This window comes from Triturus cristatus, chromosome 12, assembly GCF_964204655.1.
Source record: "Triturus cristatus chromosome 12, aTriCri1.1, whole genome shotgun sequence".
Lineage (NCBI taxonomy): Eukaryota > Metazoa > Chordata > Amphibia > Caudata > Salamandridae > Triturus > Triturus cristatus.
Genome location: NC_140595.1, coordinates 822,739,935 through 822,752,615, shown reverse-complemented (window position 1 = coordinate 822,752,615; position 12,681 = coordinate 822,739,935). Strand labels below are relative to the sequence as shown.

At 45.5% G+C, this 12,681-nt stretch overlaps 1 long non-coding RNA gene across 1 annotated transcript in view; it reads right to left on the bottom strand.

Annotated features, from left to right (window-relative positions):
• Positions 1-10,400: 10,400 nt before the first annotated feature.
• LOC146782986 (uncharacterized) overlaps positions 10,401-12,681 on the bottom strand; it is a 45,864-nt gene continuing 43,583 nt past the window's right edge. Inside the window, exon 3 of the long non-coding RNA XR_014972025.1 lies at positions 10,401-11,811. This is a non-coding gene — a long non-coding RNA (uncharacterized LOC146782986). The remainder of the gene's footprint in view (positions 11,812-12,681) is intronic.

The window sequence follows — 12,681 nt, the reverse complement described above, 5'->3', positions numbered from 1 at the left end:
ACCAGTAGCCTGGCTGTGCAGGATTCAACTGCAAATTGGACCTGTAAAGATAACCCCTTCTGGCAGTTCTAAAACCCGCTTTTCAAATATTTAGAAGTCACCCCTAAGTAATCCTACTCCCCCATTAGGGCAGGGTGAATGGTATTTAAAAGTAGGACATGTAGAGGTTAATGTTAAATACATCCTGACAGTGACTAGCACCTTAAAGCTATGTTCACGGTAGCAGGGTTGGCTGTTCCATAGGAAAGCACTGGGATGCAATATTAAATACTCAGGGCCTTATTTAAAAGCCCCTTTCTCCGCCGCTGCATCACTTTTTTGATGCAGCGGCTTTGCAATCAGTAGCCACACTGCGCCATATCTGCAAACTGACAGCATTGGGTCCAATGCATCGGTTTGTAGAGCCCTGCATCACATCATACCTGCACCAGGTATAATGGATGCAGGGTCGGCGTTCCCACGCAAAAAAGCCATGTGGAACTGATAGAGTGAAATTTACATTTCACTGTGTCACTTTGTGACTTCACTACGTCAAAATACGTATGCCTGCTCAGAGCAGGTGTAAGGAATAATGCAGGACTTGTACGATGGGACTCGCCTATGTGTTCTGAGACATTGCTGCAGTTGTGTCCATTTTACAACCAACCCCAGCAGTTCGTCACTTTGCGCCAACAGATGTGTCAGAATTTCTGACGCATCTTTTAATCCTTGCACCTTGGAGCCCTGTATTGTATATACAGCGAATCCATGGCGTCACAAGGACATGTGGCGCAGGTGCAAGGAAACTGACGCATCAATGCCAATGCATCAGTTTCTTGTAAAAGAGGCCCTAATACTGTATCTGAGTAATGGGACTAGCTACAAAAGTAATAAACAACTATTTGTAATGGTTATTAAAATACAATTCAATGTTGAAGTTGTATTTGTTGCCAATATTTTGGGACAGTAACTTTTTTACAGTCACCTTTGCCCAGCCAGACGTCCCTGAAAGCTAAATCTACAATTTGCTGTCTCACTTCTTCTGGCCTGTAATAAGCATTTCAATGGGCGAGAATGAGGTGAATGATGTGTGAAATTGCTCAAGGATAGAGACAAAAGGCCCAGGGTGTGGGCAGGTTTTGTTGTGCCCTTGACAGGATTGCCTGTTGGCTGGTCCAAGGACTTGATTAATTTCCAAGAGCCCTACCCTGTTACAAGCAGATGTAGCTAACACTCAGCCCTGTCCCCGTCTATTGTCCTCCCAGCCAGACTGACCTCCATTGCAGGAGGCCTCTTGTTGACAACACAGTGTCAGATTCTACTGTATTATCAGGACCTGCTTGACAAGTCTGCTGGGTTTTTCATTTGACATTTGGGGCATACTTCAAAGTCAGGAAACAGAATGCCAAAACAATTTGTGTGTATTCATTTTCTAGTTTCTGACACCACAGCTTTGTACTCACAAACTTCTTTTACTGTGGTTTTAGTGGGTACAGGGGCTTCATAAACATGGAATTTGGTGTTAGATGTTGGAGGACATTGGGATTACCCTAGAATGGTCCCCAGGCGCCGAAGCCCTAAGAGCCTAAGTTTAGTGTGGCTGAAGACATCGGCCATCTTGAAAATACTCAAAGTGAGTAGGGTTAGGGCCGGCTGTCTTTACCCCATTGGTTAGGGCGCCAACAGCGGTCATTCCCACACACTAGCTTGTGCGAGGCATAAATGTGGTAACTTCAGGAACCCACTTTAGAACAGTCCTGGACCTGAGGAAGATCAGACGAGGACTAAACCTGCTTTCTGCAACCTGAGAAGAGCCCTGGGGAACTAGTCCTGTTCTCTATCCTGTACCCACGACAAAGAGGTAGACTCCAAGGGTCATAAAGATGATCACCTGTTAAAGTTACAGGGTCATAACAAGCCACAAGAGACCTTTTCCTGAAACTGTCCAGCTGACCACTTGCAAGCGGGCCTGGACCGGACTCTCCTGTTGGCTTCTACCTGCCACCCTGTGAGTCTTTAAGTGCCTCCCCTGAGGTCCCAAACACTTTTAGAGGTGCACACCTGTGGTGGATTGGGACTTAAAGGACTGAAGTTCAAAGGTAAAATCTTTGACCAGGACAAATCTGGTTAGTCTATCCGCTCCATCATGGTCAGTATCGAATTATGCTTAGGTTCTGTTCTACCAGGACCATTGACTATCATTGGCACTAGGTGCTTCTTGGCGCTACCTCTACTTACATTTAAAAAGATCATATCTCTGTTCCCTTTATTGGATTTTTGTCATTTTATTTATTAAATGTTAATCTATGTTTTAATTCTTTTGGGTATTTTTTGCATTTCAACTTTATCAATGTTTTAGTATTGCATAAATTCTTCACACATTGCTTCTAAATTAAACCTGTCTGCTCTGTGCCGTAACTACCAGGTGGTTAAGTTCAGGTTTGTTTAGCGCCTTTAGTTGTTCACTCTGGCAAGGATTGTGGTTATTACTTGAAGCAGGTAGTTAACCTCCTTCAACTAATAACTAGGAGTGTGTGAAACTCACGTAACTCGCTGTAGTGTGATTTGTGAAATTTCCACAAAATGATGAAAAATTACACATAATTACGTGAAATGCATCTAACACTCAAAAATGACTCAAACAGTCCTTTTTGGTAAAAAATCTAGCTGAAATGCTGCTCACATAAAAAAAATCACCTGAAAAGTACATCTTGCGTTAAAATTTCTCCCCAAAATCACACGATGTGGCGTGATTTTGGTAATTTCACGAACATTTTGTTACACAAAATCAAACCATTGTAATCACAATTAATTATAATTACTAACAACCAAAATATGAGTCTTGATGAGTAGTATTGGGTGCAGAGGGTGCAGTACATACTAACTCTAAAAACAGTAACATAGAATATAATGTTTCTGTGCAGGAAAAAGCTGGTCAGGACGGTCACTGGGAGATTTGCCCTCAGGTTGCTGCACCTGAAAGAGTGATAGGGTTCAAGTCAGAACACCAGGCTGTTTCTATGGCACCCCGCATCTCAATAACTCCTTTACGGCATGTGATTGACTGCAGCAGTTTGTAGGAGCATGCACGTTCAAGGACACATTGTTCCCACTGCCAATTTACCTCAAACAGTCAGATCTCCCAGTGTGATTGAGGACGTGGCAGAGAGCCCAATGGATGCTAATAAGGCACAAATGTGTTCATTAACCTAATAGATTTAGCAAAGGGAGGGAGTACAGGAGAGCAAGAATGAAAGCGAGGGATTGGGAAAGGTTGCAGAGTTCTTAAGACATTTGCAGGAGAAAGGCTGGAAAGGAGGGTTGAGTTGGTCACAGAGGGGGCAATATTGTCTAACTATACCTGCAGGCCCCTTTCCCAGGGGTTCTAGACATAGGAATGAGTCTGAATCCCATAGCTGGTCCACCCTAGTACAACATCCCTTTTAGGATATCCTTTTTTTTTTACGGAGTTTTATATAGCGCAAACTTGACCCGGTATCGGGTATCGGAGTGCTTTACATGAGGACACATTCATTTTTACTAGGTCACGGGAGATTAAGTGATTTGCCCAGAATCACAGGATGTTCAGCGTCATTGCCGAGACTCGAACCCGGTTCCCCAGATTTGAGGTCACCGCACTAGCCGTTGGGCCAACTCCTCTCGCCTGAATTATTTATCCTTATTTCTCACTCCAAATCCCTCATCCTGCATTTCTCATTCGCTCCTTCTTACTCCTCATTCCTCACTCCCCATCATGCTCCCATCCTGAAGGTCACTGCTCAGGGAGTAGCAAGAGGTGCCCCCTCCCTACAAACCAGCACTGTGGGGAGAGCCATCAGCTTGAAAACACAAACACTTGAACTTACTTGGACCAAAGAACGTCAGGCTTTTCCTACGAAGACCCTCTTGTGTGTTCACCACCTGCCCACAAGAACCTAAGAGGACAATTCATTATTCAATGCTCCACTATACCAACACTGTGGAACAACAGACTCCATACTATAATGTCCCACTGTACTCACGCCTTCAAATGGCACCACAAAAGAGATGGTATGGGTTATTGTTTACAGATGGTGATCCTTGAGTCCCCAAGCAAACTACTAATGCTATAAGTAAAGCAAGTGTTCAACTCTGTGTGCCATATCTGGAGCATTGTGTCTACTTCTCATGTAACCTTAATTGTGAATTAATTATGACTTAATTAACTTCCCACCCTCTACCCCTATAAATCCAGCAGCCTGCACCTAATATATAACTTAAAAAAATAAATTATTACACAACTGACATAATTAATAATCAATTGAATAATAATGAATAATACATTGACAAGCAATTGTTAACAATTAATATAATAATCCAGCAGCCTCCATCTATTATATAACGTAAGAAATATTATTACACAAATTACATAATTAATACCAAATTAAATAATTAATAATTAATTAACGTCCTATTCTATACCCCTACAAACCTAGCAACCCGCAATACTATAAATTACTATTAGCAATTGAATTTAAAATTATAAATCACTTAAAATGACACACTATATTTAAAAATATTATTAACAATTATATAAACAATAATAACACATAAAATTAATATGTGACTAAAACACATAAAGATAATTAGCCATCACCATACGAGCGGGCACGGACCACAGCCCCAAGGCTCCACTGCATTTTGGCTGCATCACCTTCTCTGCACCCGGAGGCGCATAAAGGTGACCGCGAGGCCCCACTGCGCGGGACGGGCTCGGGCGGGCACATCTGCAACAGTCATAGCCCAGAAGAGGCTGGCCCACCCCCCTGAAACTTCATCCCAGAGGTCTGCCTTCTCCCTACCTCCAAAAAGGTACTGTGAGCCATTTCTTTTCCAAATCACCCTCAGGTAACACGGGACCTCTCCACTCCCTTCCCTTCTGCCCTTCTACCTCGGCTGGCCGTCTTCCCCCCCCCCCCTTTTTGGATATTGGATATTAGAGTGAAATTGAGGTGATATGGGAAAGAGGAAAATAACCGAGGAAGGGTTGAGAGGTGCCAAAATGAAAAGACTGAAGAAGAGTGTCTGAGTGTGAGGAGCTAATGGTCCCGACTGCTATCGTTAGTGAGCCAAAGCCTGACACCTCATGCGCACACCCCTGCCCCACCAAAACTATGCGCATCCCGAGCATGTAAACTTAATTACATTTATGTAAATGTTGTAGACTTGTAAAGCGCACAGCTACCCCAGCAACGGGGCGTCCCGGCGCTGTAGACCGCTGGGGAACCCGTCCTGGCTATCCCTGTGAGATGGGCCCTTTCTGGGTATCTCCAAGGTGAAACCAGGCATCCCCGGCGTCTGTGGGGGGCCGTTGTAGAGATGAGGCAAGCTTAATGCCCAGAGTTGCCGAGTGTGTTCCTGGTTAGAGTAGGTACCGAGGCGAGAATTATCGAGTCCGTTTTGACCCTGGTCCACGACCCTGCCGCGTCGGGAAATGAACCCTGGTCCCTGGCCGATTCTCTGCTTACGGGTCTGCCGCCTCTAACCAGTGAGCCACACCTCTCTATGTTCAGGATGCCACCCACCAGGACTCAACTCCTTGACGCCACGGATGTGCCACTTACGTATCTGACCAGCACAGATTACACCCCATCTGCGATCACAGTCGATTTCCCATGCAGTAATAGGTTCTCACCCCTTGCAGACTCACCAGAACCACTGAACATTATTCCTATCTCAGGGGACCAGACGGTTGGGGAAGATGCAGAGTCCGGTACGACAGACAATATTAATCAGCTCAAGGTTGGGCGCAACGGAGGATTGTGAACCCTTAGCATCCAAAACTGATCTCTGCAGGGAAATCTCCACTTTGAAAAATGCTGTTGGGACCTTGGCTGGGCTTATTCGCAAACTGCTGGAAAGACTAGAAGGGCAGGGCAACCCAGATAGATTACCCACGACTGAAATCTCAAGGGCAGATGCTAATTTGACACAACCCTCGCAACCCGCATATACTGCTCCACTCACTCCCCACACACTCACGACATGTAACCCAGACCAGTGCGATACAACATACCACCACCTTGGGCGAAACAGCAGGATGGTGGTGGGGGTCCACTGGGGGACACGTATTACACACGAGGGCTTTTGCACAGTGCACACTTCCCCCTATCGGAAGAGGTGAGGAGTTATACCATCAGCTACGAGCTTCCCCAAACTCGTCCAGGTGACACAGCCATATCATCTACATGACAAATGTTCCCAAAGGCAGCAAACTTGTCAATCACAAGAACCAAGAGTCCATCAAAAACAAGTCCATACACTGGATCAGGCATGTAAGGGGTTGCAGGTCCATGAAAATGCGTGATATTCTGAGAGCTAGACGATGTGTCCTGACGAACAGTCCCACAGACACAATAGAACTCACATTAGTTGATGAAAGCCTAGTGCATAACTTAATTGCCCTAGAAGCCAAGACATGCCCTCCATCCACATTGAATATTCAACCCAAAATCCAGATGTTTAGCAATTCCATTCAGTCTATGTCTAACATAATGCCGATGAGGCCATCTTGGTTTTCGCCCCTGGCTCCAAACGATTGACTGTAACTAGGGTCTTCTCCTAAACTTGCTGCACCCAGCATCTCTGATTCCTCTCCTCACACAGCCTCTTTACCACCCGAGGGGAGTCTACTAGATCCCAAACCTCAGACCGGCTCAGAATTTACTAATTACACCCCACACAGGTCACCAGATGATGGAGATGCCACCTATGCCGTAAATACTGCCACAGACGCTTATAATGACTCCACGGCCCAGAAAGCTGAGCCATATAGTGCCCCGCTAACCACAACCAAACACTGCTTACAGGTGAGTGCCAGCTCAAAATAGCGTCATGGATCGTGGCTGGAATACAAAGCAAGCTGCGCCTACCACATTGGGCCGAATTTATCAACTCGCATGACATCTGTATATTTCAGGAAACCTGGAGTTTAGCACTAGGATTTGTGACCCTCTATAAGCCTGCAATAGCTTCAAAGCAGGGCTGCTCATCAGGAGGCCTTCTAACCCTGATTAGCATTGCATTAACCTGTGACACCAAAGAACTTCCCACTGACAGCCCAGACATCCTTGCGGTTAGTCAAGGAGCACCTCAGGCACAAGTATAGACATCTATAAGGTCTACGCGAGAGGCACAAGAGGTGGCAAATCAACCACTCTGCTTACCCTAGACGAGCTGCTGGGAGCAAAGGGGGTCTTACACCCATTGATTATAGGTGGAAACTTTAAGGTAACCTTTCAGTCCCTCGACAGTGAGGATATTCAAGACATCACAGAGGAAGGCAATCTGTGGTCAGTTCCATCTCTCGACCTCCCACCCATAAAGAAATAGTCACATTCTGCTCTACAAATGAACGCACTGACGCTAGAGTACAGGTTGTGGACTTCCAACGGAAGAATGTGCTCTGACAGAGAAGGGGGGCTGACTTTCATTGGCCCATCCAGCGCCAGCCGCAAAGACTATATCCTTGTGGACCTCAGGTTATGGGCAGCCGTCATCGATATGGCCATAATCAAAAACTGTGAAGGAGATTACAACCCGCTATGCCAGTCATTAGGGCACCCTTGGGGTGAACACAGTATCATAGGCAAAAACCACTTACTCACTAAGGAGGTAGTACCGTCAAAAGACAAGGGCCTACTTAAATGGCCATGGGTTATGAAGGAAGAATCCAAACTGATCATGAAAAGGAAACTTTAGGCACACTTGGCTGCGATTCGATTTCTACCAGGAGAGCCGAGCTCAGCAGCGAATGTCAGTGCCATGCATGAAAAGTTCTTCACTCAATTAGCTTTACATTTTACTGTCCACCGCCATAACCCTAGCCCAAAACAGAGAGATGCAAACAAGGTAAACTCATGGTTCACACAGGAATGCAGGTCCCTCTGGAGACGCTTGGCCACAGCCATCTGAACTAAGAATATACCCCTGACAAGGAGACTCTATAAATCATCTCAAGCAAGGGCCAAGTGAGATTGGGATGAGAAGAGCTGGACTGAACTCAGGGACTCCTGTTCCCAACCAAACACTAGGAAATTTTGGGCCCCTGAGGCGAAGATTAATCTTGAAAACTCACCTCCCCCTGGCCAATAACATCGTGGCCAACCTTTGGTGCAAGCACTTTGATGCCCTGTATAAGGACACCTTTATCCCCATCTTAGGCCTATCTTCTCTTGATTTACCCCAACCCATACCAAGCCTCTTGTTTTCTAAGGAGGAAATTCTGGCCTCTAAGAGGCCATCGTTCCTGCGAAGGCATCTGGTCCGGATGGGATCCAGGGAGATCTCTTACATTCTGACAGAGATAACTGGGCTTTATATATAATGGCACTTGCCAATGACATTGCTGGGGGAGCCCTATTCCCGCATCCTGGAAGGCAGCCGAAGTGATCCCCATTTTCAAAAAGGGTGACAGGAGCAATCCAGCCAACTATCTGCCCATTAGCTTGATTGATTGTATCCAAAATGTTTTCGGTCACACCCTTCTAGTGAAGAGCCAAGGCTGGATGGCGGACAATTACATCTTGTCCCCACTGCAAGCAGGGTTCCGCCAGACAACAGGAACAATCGATCAGGTCTTCCGCTTTCTTCTGCTCTACTGGAAGGTGGTAATATTGGGAAAGGGAAGTCCTAACATAGCATTCATAAACCTGAAGTCGGCGTTCAATCTTGTGCCCAGGTGCAATCTCTGTCAGGTTCTTAAGGAGATGGGGATGCCCATAGAAATCCTGTACCTACTCATAAGCTTGCATGCAGAGAACTTTGCTAGAATAAGATGGGGAGGCCAGAACCAAGTCACCGGCCCGGTTAAAACCATGCGTGGGGTCCTTCAGGGCAGTGTCTTGGCCCCAACATTGTTTTCGCTGTACATCAACCAAGTGGTCGTATTTCTAGCAGCGATTCCTGTGGATGTGCCTTCCCTAGAGAAACAGAAAATCGCAACCTTGCAGTTCGCAGACGATACCCTCCTCTTTTCCAAAACACCAATGGGGCGGCACATCTTACTAAATCGATTTAAGATCTCCTGCGATAAGAGGGGGCTCTAAATAAACACCAGTAAGATGAAACTGTTGATGTTGAATCCTCACAAATCCTTCAAGGGGCGCCTAACTTTAAACAACATTCCTCTAGGAAGAGTGAGTGGCTTTGAATATCTGGGGATCAGAATGTCGGAAGGATTGGCTTGGAAGCAGCACCTAAATAGGGCCCATCTCAAGTTCTAACTGGAGCCCTAAGGAAGGAACACTGTCGCTCTTATTCAAACCCAGTCACACCAGCCCTGGAGCTATACAAATGCAAGGCTGTAAGCAGTGCCCTTTATGGGGCTGAGCTTTGGGGTTTTGATAAATTGAGCGACCTAACAGCGACCGAGAATAAATTCCTTTGGAAGTTAGTGTCCCTTTGATTGAACACACCACTCTGCCCCTTAAAACTGGACATGGGTATAAAAACCAATTAAGGATGTAGCCAAGCTCTGCCCGCTTCTATTCTGGCAGAGGCTTGTATTCACCCCGGAGCTGTCCAAGTACGCGGCTGCTTTTGACGAGGTTTGCTCATTAGACACTTCAAACAAAATAGGATGGATCAAAAACATCAGGAACCTCATCACCAGCATTGGGCTAACTGGGCACAGCATCAACCGCCCAGCGCCATTCACCAAGGGACAATTAAAAGCTCCGTACTGGGACTGGCTGGCACATAACAACCTAAGGGCTAGTAAGCGGGGCAGATTAACTGAGGAATTTACAGACTTTAAATCAAGCTGCTCATTGGAAGACTATCTCGACCTCATCAAGGTGCCGGCAGATAGGAAACTACACATGCAATTTAGGCATGGATCCTCAGCGGTCAATTCATTCACTAGCTCCTGGTCGTGTACCGCTGCCCAGACCAAAAGCTGCCCCAGCTGTTCCACCCCGAACGAATCAATCGGTCACATCTTCTTTTCCTGTTCTGCCTATTCTAGACCCAGGGCAAAATGGTTATCTCCCATTTGCAAGCAGCTCGGAACCCCCGACTCCGGTTCAGCTTTGCGCTTATTGAAATCGCACACTAGACCAGTACTCGTGTGCGCAACCGCAAAGTTTCCGGACCAAATGTGGGGAATAAGAAGGAAGGCCCAGAGCCCAACCCCAACTCAACCCTAAGCTAGTGGAAGTACATCACCCAACATCTCATCTGTACCACCCCATTTTAAAGACACAATTAATCGGTCCCCCACATGCATAGGGCTCCCTGAACTACCAAGCTTTTGGTTTTTACAGCATCTACTGCATTGTTTGTAAGGCTTAGACTGATGAAATCATTGTATTTTATGCTTTATGATGACCAGTTAACATTTTTAAATTAAATTGGGTTGTATATATGCATTCTGTACTTTTATGGTCTGACGACCGAATAAAGTTTATTGATGATAAAGATAATTGAACAGCAATATTGTTACAACAATATTATTAAAAACGGTATTAACAAGGATATTCTTGATAGGGATACTACTTACCTGAAAAAATCAATATTCTTGCCAACTATAGTTCTGCATCACAAAATGTTTGTATCACAATATTTTATATCCGCTATTTCTGTAACTCAATATTTAAAACTCATTTGTCCAAATTCATTTATATTATATTTTTACAACACAATATAGCTTCAAGGAAATATCCGACACACTTTGGTACTTTCATGCATTTCAATAAAAATAGTAAAAGTCAAAGTCAGGGGTGGTTTGCAGTAACTAGTATCCTATCACAGCCAATTGTCCCTCCGGGCAGTGCTCTTGCCATCCCACCGTTATCAGCAGTGTCGTGCGCAGGGGGCGTCTACCAGGATCTAATGGTCATTTGGGCACGTACTGCTTAGGTTTGGTGGAGGGTTTCAATATTTTTGGAGGGGCAGAGCCAGGCTGTTCAGGGGAGGGAGAGTAAAGGGAATGGTGGGATTTTGATGTATGGGAAGGTTTCTGGGAATTGGTAGATTTAGAGGACTTGAGGGTGGTTGAACCAGGTGGTTCTGGGGAAGAAGGGTAAGAGAATGGTGGGGTTGTGGGGGATGGGAAGGTTTTTGGCAATGGGCAGGTTCAGTGGTTTTGGGGGCGGTTGGGTGAGGTGGTTCTGGCAAGGGAAGGTGACAGGAATGGTGGGGTTTTGGGCTATGGGAAGGTTTCTAAGAACAGATAGCTTACAGGTTTGAGGTGGTTGGGACAGGTGGTATGGGTGATGGTGATACAGTTACAAGGGGAAACAGGGTGGGCTGTGGAATGGGGTCAGGTGTTGAAATGAGGTCAAGTGTTGCAATGAGGGCGACAGTTGGATTGGTCGCAGGTGTGCCAGAAGCACTGGTGTTAGTCACAGCACTTGGAGACAGAGAGCCTCTCTGTAAGACAACCGGGGCAGTGCACATCCTACCCAGGAAGTCAATAACTTGACCCAGTTGCTGTCTGACACCCTCGACATCATGCAACAATGCCTTCTGCCACTCTGCAGGGTGAGGGCGGGGGGCTGCCCGAGAGACTGCAGCCCGTTAACGCCTGGATGGTTTTCCCGGGCTGCAATAGTGAAAGGTGGAGATGGTTGTCGAGGTGGTGGACACAGAAATAGAAAGAACATCCAACACCACCAGAGGGTGGCCTGAGTCAGAAGCCTTGAGATGTTCTCCTGGTCTCCTGGCAAGCCCCATCATCCTCAGTGCCACTTGGCCCCTTGGTCATAATTGCTCCACCTTCTGACTCCCAGTGGCTCTTCTGTGTCTCCATTGAAGTATGGCCAACAACTCCTCCGCTTGTTCCAGAGGAAGCTGAAAACATACATGTATGCATCAGTAACATTCTACAGAGGTGAAAATTAAAAAAATACAAACATCAAAGAGGCCAAAACTTAAAACCTTTTACAATACGCATTTCAATTACCTTCTGTAGGAAATGAGCATGTTTAATTGATTTCTACCCATTTTTTACCTGCGGTAGTGCGGGAATTGGAACTCTGCTAAACAGGAGTAAAGCGCCTTTGCTCCACCTTTATACATTGGCTTATCCTCTATTAACGTACTTACCTTGCCTGTAAGTCCTTATTATATGGGCTAGTAGATTCATCAAATCCCTAGCAGTTAAATGCCGCCTGTGGAGAGCAGTACCTATTGTGCCATCCACGGAGTGGGCCTAAAACTCATGGCTTCAGGCCTACCACATGTAACCTTACTGGAGCAGCCTAAAACCCTGCTGTCTAACCTGTCTAGATAAGCCTGCTTTCACTGACGGGAATCCCTGCTTTTAAATTTAAATAACTCAGTCCTAAGTACACATTGCTGCCCACAAGAAAGAGTGTCTTATATTTAACAGTGAAACATATGCAAAATTAAAACTCCCTTGTTTTTTCAGTGACTAAGTTCCAAAAGCTATTGTCATTGGTAGGCTGTAGCTTAATCGTACAAAATGTCAAAGTAAAGATTATAATTTCATCTGTAACTTTCTACAGGAAATAACTACACAAGTCATTCAAAAAAACATTCTAAAAAAAATCCCATTAAATGGCAAAGTATGATTTTTAGTTAATATTTGGGAAAAGTAACTTTTAGAAAGTTACCTTTTACCTGCCTGAACCTCCAGTAGGCTAATTTTACAGCTGGTCTGCCAACACTGCCCTTAATGAGGTGTGAAAACTGCTCCCC